This window comes from Scardinius erythrophthalmus (assembly GCF_964197995.2).
Source record: "Scardinius erythrophthalmus genome assembly, chromosome: 24".
Lineage (NCBI taxonomy): Eukaryota > Metazoa > Chordata > Actinopteri > Cypriniformes > Leuciscidae > Scardinius > Scardinius erythrophthalmus.
Window position 1 is genome coordinate 12,405,357 of NC_138244.1, and position 8,966 is coordinate 12,414,322.

Here is an 8,966-nt window from a genome sequence, read left to right on the forward strand (position 1 = left end):
CATTATGATAATATGGAGGAAACAAAAAAGAATTCCAAAAACAATCTTTACGCTTTTGCCCATTTAGCTATAATTGTCTGTCTGGAAATCTCGTTAAACGTGTGATGAGAAAACCCGAGGATTGTTATGTTTCGACAAACCGCAAAGCAATTTTCTAGGAAACCTGCGTAACAGGAGGGAGGAGATTATGAATAAAACTAAGGTCATTAAATCGGGCCGCATTGCTCCCAGCGAAGCGAAGACGAAATGTAAAAACACCTAAAGTGACAAACTCAACACAAATCTGGCTGATACATTTAAATAGATTCAGCTGCAACGCCGCTGTTTGAATAACAGGGATACTAACACTAAATCAGGCAATAACGACGACAAACCGCCCGGAAAATAGATTCATGGGGTAATGAGATTTTTCCGGTTTTATCTAGCTGACAAATTGTGTCCTAAAGTAAATATTTTGAAGATAATTGAACTGATTACTGCTCGCTTGCTCATCTGAATGTTTGAATGCGAAAATAGCGTTGGAAAACAGAATACACTTCCCACAATGCACAATTTAAATCATTATTCAGTTTGTCAAGTGATATTACTAATAATGTCACGAGTTATTAATGCAAATTCACTCGCATCCATTGCATTAAGATTTAAGTCCAAATAAATGTCCGGTTTTTCAACACTGAGTGTCTGTGAGGCTCAAAATATTGGAAATAATACAACTATAAACTTCTAGACACTTTATATATGGACTAAAACAGTCATCTAAATAATATCAGTTGCACTTGCCCTTAACGAATTTTAAATATATAGCCTATATAAAAAAAAATAACGTTTTACGATAGCACTTGAATGAAGGTTTTGTTGTTGTTGTTGTTAGTAGTAACAGTAATAGGATCTCTCGCGGTACAAAACGAGATCACAATCTGCGTCCATCGGATGAATTCTTAAAAGCTCGCGCTGTTGACAGAAAACCATCTGTTTACGTTCCTGCCTCTGACAGAACCTTAAATATGCTTTTAATTAAGGACGGGATAAAGCTGTAGACCTCATGATGAGCAATAATTACAAATTACACCACAAATCTGACAGATGTGACAAGGGGCATGCATTCGTCTGCCTGTGGGGAGAAAATAAAAGACAACGAAAAGCAATTCGACGGAAGTTGTGCAAAACACCGTCTTTGATTATCCAGACAGGATTTGTTGTTCTTCTCCGTCATGATTGTTTTCATATTTCTTTGACATCCATTGATTTGGAGGCAGCTGTAAGACTTCGTCACAAGAGAGAGGAGCAGTCACAACGCATTAGTCTGATGGCATAACTCGAACGTTGGGGCCCTACAGAGCGCATGTTGAGAGACCATGTGATGGCTTGTCTTGGCTCCCACATAAATGGATAAAAGGTCTAATTAGTCCATTTTTAGTCAGTTACAAATCTGATATATAGGAACATTTCAATTCTGACGCTTTCATCACTCATTACTGTAAAATATGGTATGATTTAGGCCTATTGGCCTTATGAGTGATATCTACAAAGAAACATAGGTTTTACTAGCACAAACCCCGCTTTGAATTTAGGACCATTTTTAAATTCCGAGTTCGTTTTGAAGTTGTTGAGTTCTTTTCTTATCAATAATGTGTGGCAGAGGAAGACTTTTTTTCAGTTTCACTCACGAAAAAATAAAAGAAGAATACACACGCATAACATCTTGTCAGTTTACTTATAATGTCTCTGTGGTTGTTTTCAGCTTAAATTAATTTTAATTATTATTTTTTGAGGGCGTACAGTATAATTGAAGCCCAACATGGCTGGACTGTAAACGTTAATTTAGGTCTATCTATTTTTATTTTTATTTTAGTACTTTTGTACTTTTAATTTGTAATTTGTAGTCTAAGAAATACACTTAATAATTCTAGCCTGTATTTTTAAACTTTTAAAGCGATTTAATCAAACAAATCTTGACATTAGTAAATCTTATATTTTTGTAAATATTGTATATAAAGGTTTTTTTTAACACAGGCTACTCTCTACTTAGTGAAATGTGTAGAGGTATGAATTACTGATTGCAAAATGTACATTTTTTGCTGTTATATTTCTGCCTTTTAGAAATAGATTAGATTAGAATATATAAAGTCGCCGTCTTTAGTGTGTTATAATAAATCCGTGAGAATCCGTGTTTAGTAGTGTTTAGAAGTTTAGCCTACTTTATAGATTAATTGCATTAGATTACGTGCATCTTTAAATCAATTCCACTTTCCCTCATAACGTTACTGCAGTTTTGTCTGTTGCATGTGTTAGTGTCTAATATAAAGGTGGCGGTGAATGATGAGTTAGAGAATATGCATATCTCTGTCGTTCTGCATCCTTCAACTGTGGACGGAACCGATGCTTCAGTCAGTGTGGGTTTATCGCCTTCATCAATGCTTGATCGCCCTCTAGCGGTTCATCTGCAACAGAGGGACAGAGAGAAATAGAGATTATAGCATGCACAATGAATTAAAACATTAAGTCAACACACTTGCAAAAATCAAATTAAGTAACAACAAAGCATAGCCTACATTCGAACACAAATGCGTTTTCAAATTGCACTCAAATGTAGCCTAATGTTAGACCAGCTTAATGACTTTTAATGCCTCCCTCTGCTTCCAACACAATAGTCAAAATGTAAAAACCCCAAACTGGTTGTTTCTTTTGCAAGTATATCTCAAACTCACTGAGGCCAAATGTCTTTACCACCTATGCTATAGCCAATGGGAAATAAACAAAGACTAAAACACACACAAAAGCCTATAGGTGTGATTGCACGCGCTTTCGTAATTCTGCGTTTTTTACATATGCATAATCAGTTCTTAAAGATGTATGTTACGTAATTTACAGTAATATCGTGGACGTGTTGATGTCTGTTGACTTCTACAATGGCTGAGGCGCTCGTGGTGCTGAAAGGACAGCGACAAGTAATAAAGCGAACGGGGTGCAAATAATGGGGGATGGGTGAAAAATAATAGGTTGGAGGTGTCTAAAGAATTGAATCGTTTAACATATAAGTAGGCATACATAAAACAACGTTTTATTATCCAAGAAACTTAGTCAGATTGCGCTTAAATGGTCTATAGGCGCTCATGACCTATGTTGGTTACACTGAATTCGCCTTTAAAATTACTGACAGATTTATTTTAAGAGTCTAAGTCCATGCCTTAACGTACCTTAACGTTATATGTCGTTTTTTTATTTTTATTTTTTTTTATCATGGACTATGGCGATTTAAAATCACGTGACACCTTCTGATAATGTGTTGTGTTGCTCATCAAGGAAACCAGGATTTGCAGTTTAAAGGTTTTTTTTTTTTTTTTTTTTTTTGCGTCACTAGAGTTTCACAACTAATTTACGAAGTTTGCAGAACTATTTTTGAACGCGCCCACGGTAAACAGTGTGCTTCGGGACCTTCTGGATGGTAATGACCAGTCAATTACATTTCCTTCGAGATCATTAAACACAAATCCGGCCTGTCTTTTAACAAGGCATTCCCGTGTTTTAATGAGGGTCAGGGAAGGTTAGAGTTACTTTTAATGGACGCCCCCCCCCCCCCATCCCAAAACTTTGAGCAAATACGAATTATTACCCTGCAACACACTGTAAAAAGTTGCTGTTACAATCAACTATCAAATTAAGTACAATCAACTTGGATGTTTAAGTCATTTGAACTTAAAGGACATTAAACTGACTTTAAAAAAAAAAGAGTTGAATCTTGTATAACCTGGCTTAACTTATTTTGTTGAGTTAAAGCCATGTAAAAATATTTGTTGTCATAACTTATTGATCATATAATTTTAACGATCAACAATAACAGGATTTAAGATTATTTATGATGGGCCTAATAATATTCAGACACAGTTTTTATAATATTCATTTTATATTTTACAGAATATTTTAATATTGTGTGATCTCCTTCACACATAAAATTGCACACTTCAACACTTTATCATGTTAAACTAGGTGAACCACCCTATATCGTCAATGCACTTCACCGGTCATCAGCTATCTTGTAACTAGAATGCAATTTCTTCTGGATTCTGACATGAGAGGCGTGCACTGGTCTATAGTGAGCAAAAGAATTGCAATGTCTAAGTCATGTTTCGGTGTTCAAGGCCCAGTAAATTACAAAGAGAGAGAGAGCAATTGATTTCTGGATTCGTTTCATGATTCATTGCATTGCATTAATTCTGTAGGATGACATGCATGAAATACATTGTTGTTTCAACAATGATGAGGAACTGAGCTCAAAGTGATACTAGATCTGATGTACTTTTAAGAGTAATTGGTTAGAAAATAGTTACATGTTGTAGGAATGATGGAATTATATGAGACATTTGTTTTGTTGTTGATTTCACCTCTAATATACACAGTCTGCTTAGTCATTTATCATCAGTCATCTGAGGTACAACTTTTCCCTTTAAGGCATGATAGCCGTTCCTGTTTTATTGAATTCAATCCACATTATATTTAAATTGTTTTATGGTAGATTGCAGATTTTCTTCACTGTGTCAAGATATAGCGTAAGTCAGAGATGATGTCTACTAAATGAGGTGCTCCACGCTTGGCTAATGATGCTTAATGAAGTATTCAGAAAAGTGAAATTATCATTAAAAAATGTGGCAGGAAGAGGCAAACAATCTGAAGGGTTGTAACACTCAACCACTCAGCAGCCCAAAGAACAAAAGTATCATGCTGAAAATTAAACTAATGATGAAAAAATATGCATTAATTTTGCATTTGAGAGGGCACGGAAAATGTCAGACGTATTTAAAAGGTTAATCTTTTATTCAACCACTAATAAACACAGCAGGGGAAAAGGAAAAATTAATCAAGTGTTCTTTCACTGGACATATTAAATAATCTTATAAATTAATAACTGTCCACCCGGCAGTGCCCCCCCCCCCCTCTCCAAATCAAGTAATTATTCATATCAATAGAGGAGGCTCAAATCAAATGATTTGCAGAAAAAGGTTCCATAGTTATTTTTACATTTGTTCTGAGACATCTTTACACGTTGGCTAAAACATTTTCATTGAGTGGAAATGTTTGCTGTCAAATCATTATGTTAAAATCTATGTGACCAGATTAAAGGGATCATTATACGCATCCTCATGCATAACACAAAAGACGATATTTTAAAGAAAGTTTGAACTATTTTTGTCCATGTGAAAGTCAATGGGGTCCAAAACAGCATTGTTTGATGGCAGAAATACATTTTTCTTTATTATTCTTCCTTTGTGTTCCACAGAAGTCACAGGTTTGGAATGACATCAGGGTGAGTAAATTATGACAGAATTTTTATTTTTGGATGAAGTATTTCTTTAATCTTCAATGAGATGCTAAGAGATCCAGCACTAATGTTCTGCTACATTTGTAGGATATTGTCAGAACATGATGGATGTGGATCATCACGCTTTACAGAAGGCTGGGGTGAAGTTTGCTGACATTTAAAAAAGCTGTAAGTTGAACCCAAACTTTCATTTTTTACCTTGATTATTGATCACATATATATATATATATATATATTAGGGCTGTCAAACGATTAATCGCGAATAATCGCATCCAAAATAAAAGTTTGTTTTTACATAATATATGTGTGTGTACGGTGTATAATTATTTTCTATATATAAATACACACACATGCATGTATATATTTAAGAAAAATGTGTTATTTATATATAAAATATTTATATATAATATAAATTATATATAATATAAATATATATACACAGTATATACATGCAAATATTTCGTAAATATATACATGCATGTGTGTGTATTTATATATAGAAAATAATTATACACCGTACACACACATATTATGTAAAAACAAACTTTTATTTTGGATGCGATTAATCGCGATTAATCGTTTGACAGCCCTAATATATATATATATATATGTGTATATATATATATATATATATATATATTGCTATTGAGTGTGAGCAGTCTTTCTAGAAACAACTTTAAGATTGTCCTCCACTTTCTTAACCCTCAGTTTTCTACTTGAGCTGAGTCTATTTTGATGTATGAGTGGGAAAAGTTTGCTCTGGTGACGGGCTAAGGTCATGCTTATGTTATTGAACTCGGTGCCAGGCACGTATGCAGGGAGCGAGAGAAGGACTTGGAACAAAAGCGGATTCACCCGCTAGGCAGCATATGCCTCCACACTGCCATTCCCTACAGGCCTACAGCACACATCCAGTCAGATCTGCCGCTCAATGCCCAAAAAATAGCTCTCGTCTCTTGTTACCACATACCGAACACCTCTCAGTATAAAGAACACTCTCCGTTGTGTGGGATACGGAAGGACAAACCGTTATTGTTGGCTGCCTATAGTATTCAAAGATTGAGGTTTTCAGTCAGTCACTAGGTCACTAAATGTGTAATTATTGAGTTAAAAATAAACTTAAAGTTAAAGGGAATGTACATTTTACATTAGTTTTATTTGAGATTATAAACTTTATCATATATTTTAATATAATATGATATATTTCATATTATTATTCTTAATAATTGTGTATATTCTTCTTTAATATATATATACTATATAAAGTACTTTTATAGTGTATATATAGTATTATAGTATAATATAATAATATGATACTATATATTCATGTGTATATGTGTGTTTTTAATATTATATCATGTTATATTAAACTTTTATAAAACATAAAATAGACACTTAGAAATTGTCACACTGTAAAATTAATTCATTTCAAATATACTTTCCAAATGATCCTTGTTTCGGCCTGCCAAGAAATAGTAATGCTTTTAACACTTATAATAAGGCTTATTTCTTACAGTCTAGTCACCAGCTTAGTTTCCATGAAAGATATTCTGTCCATTGCTCTCTGTGGTGTGACCTTAAGCACAATGGGGATCCCATGCCCCAAGCACCTATTAATAACACAGAATTGTGATTATTCATTTTAGATGTCTTAGCTTGTTGAATCAATGAAGCATTGTCCTCAGATGATGAAGATTTCTGTCAGATTGAATAGCCCTCACCTGAACTAATATTTTAAGGGGAGTCACAACCTTTTTGTTTCAAATGCTCATCCACACACTTGTAAAATACAATTAAATTTCACTTGTAGCATTTAAAATGATTGATATTTAATCAAAATATTTATAATTAACAGCTTATCAGTATAGGCCAGAATTTCAGGTACATACCTATACATTTGCCTGTATAAATTAATGTAAAAGTTTTTTTTTTTTTTTTTCAGGAACAGCCACTGACCATTCACCCCCTGCAAAACTAAACTAGGGTTGTAGGTGTGTAAAGCCAGAGTGTGCTCATGCTGAAAAGCTTATGGGCTGTAGAAGGCCTTCTGGTTGGAGTATTATCAGCATATGGGACTTCTGATCCTATCACTCACATTTACCTCCAACACCAACTGTGCATCTGTTCCCGCCATGCTGCATATCCAGCACGCTGCTCAGCCCTGCAAAGCCAGATGTGCCGTGGCTCAACCGCGCACACACATCTTATGAAAGTGGGCACTGAGTCCAGGAGGATTGGACTATGATGGAGCTTGAATGGTGAAGAAAGTGGTTGAATGAAATCACATGTTTCTAAGAGCGTTCACACTTGTAGTTCGGTTCTCTTGATTCGTTTCGTCCTGTTTCGCTTGCATTCACACTTTTACTGTTAACATAAAAAATAAAGATACAAAACAAAAAAAAACGGTGGAACTTACCATACATCCAAATCAAAGCTGTGTGTGCTGGGCTAAATAACAGCTAAAAAAGTGCCAGAAATTCCTCCGTTGCACACAAACGAAGATCTGCTGGAAGAAGATGGTGGTTCTGATGCTTGTGCCGAACTGTAAGGGGCAACAGAGCTCCTATGATGAGGAAAAAGCAGGGCTGCATCCGAAATAGCATATTTCCTTTCGCAAAAAAACATTATGTGACAACACTGTAAAAAATTATATGATCAAGAAGTTGACAAGATATGTTTTTACATTGCTTTAACTCATCAAAATAAGTTTCAACTCAAGATTCAACTAAATTTTTTAAGTCAATTTAATGCAATTTAAGTTGAAATGACTTAAGCATCCAAGTTGATTGAACTTAAAAAAATTTAAGGCAACTTTTTTTTTTTTTACAGTGAAGAGTAGTATGTCAAATTCACAATATTCATAAAACAGTAGGCAAAAAGTACCCGGATGTGTGCATACGATGGACACTTTATCTAATGAGGATGCGGGAGAGGATTTGTGAATGGTAATGAAGTGACATAAGTGACTGGTATAGGCCACATGACAGTGACAACATGATAAATGTAGACACATTCATTCTAGGTCGCATCTTGTCCAGTTTTTGGTATGTTTAGTTGTCTTAGGTCAGTGTTACGTTCCTATTGCAGTCGAACTGCACCAGAGTTTGTTTAGAAGCAGACCGAGACCCCCTGAAAATATGGATGGAGGGATGGGAGCGCTCAAACTTATTCAAATGAACCGCACTAACAGAGCAATTGCACCAAACCTGCCAAGTGTGAACACACCTTAAGAGAAATTTAGATTGCAAATGGGTTGGCAGGAGTTGTATTTGTGCTTAGTTAAAAAGGTTTGATTGGCCAGTGAACTGCATATAATTAGAGAAGAATTATTAATGAATGGCTGATTGTTATGAAAGCAGCTAATAACTGAGAGCAGCAGTTTGTCTTTTAACATTTTTTACTTCTGATTTACATTCACTCTGCACGTGTTTGTTTTCTTAGCACTGTAACGCTCCATTGATCAGTGATCATGGGAGCCGAACAGCTGAGAGAGAGGACATGATGGTTTTGGGATAGCGCATATGTTGCCCGCACCCTGTTTGCCAGCTGCAGCCCTTTGTATCACTGCAAGCCCGACAACTCTTTACAGGTTCTTCTGTCAGGTAATAACCACCAGCCTCTGACTCTGCCTACAACCGGCTGTGCGGCA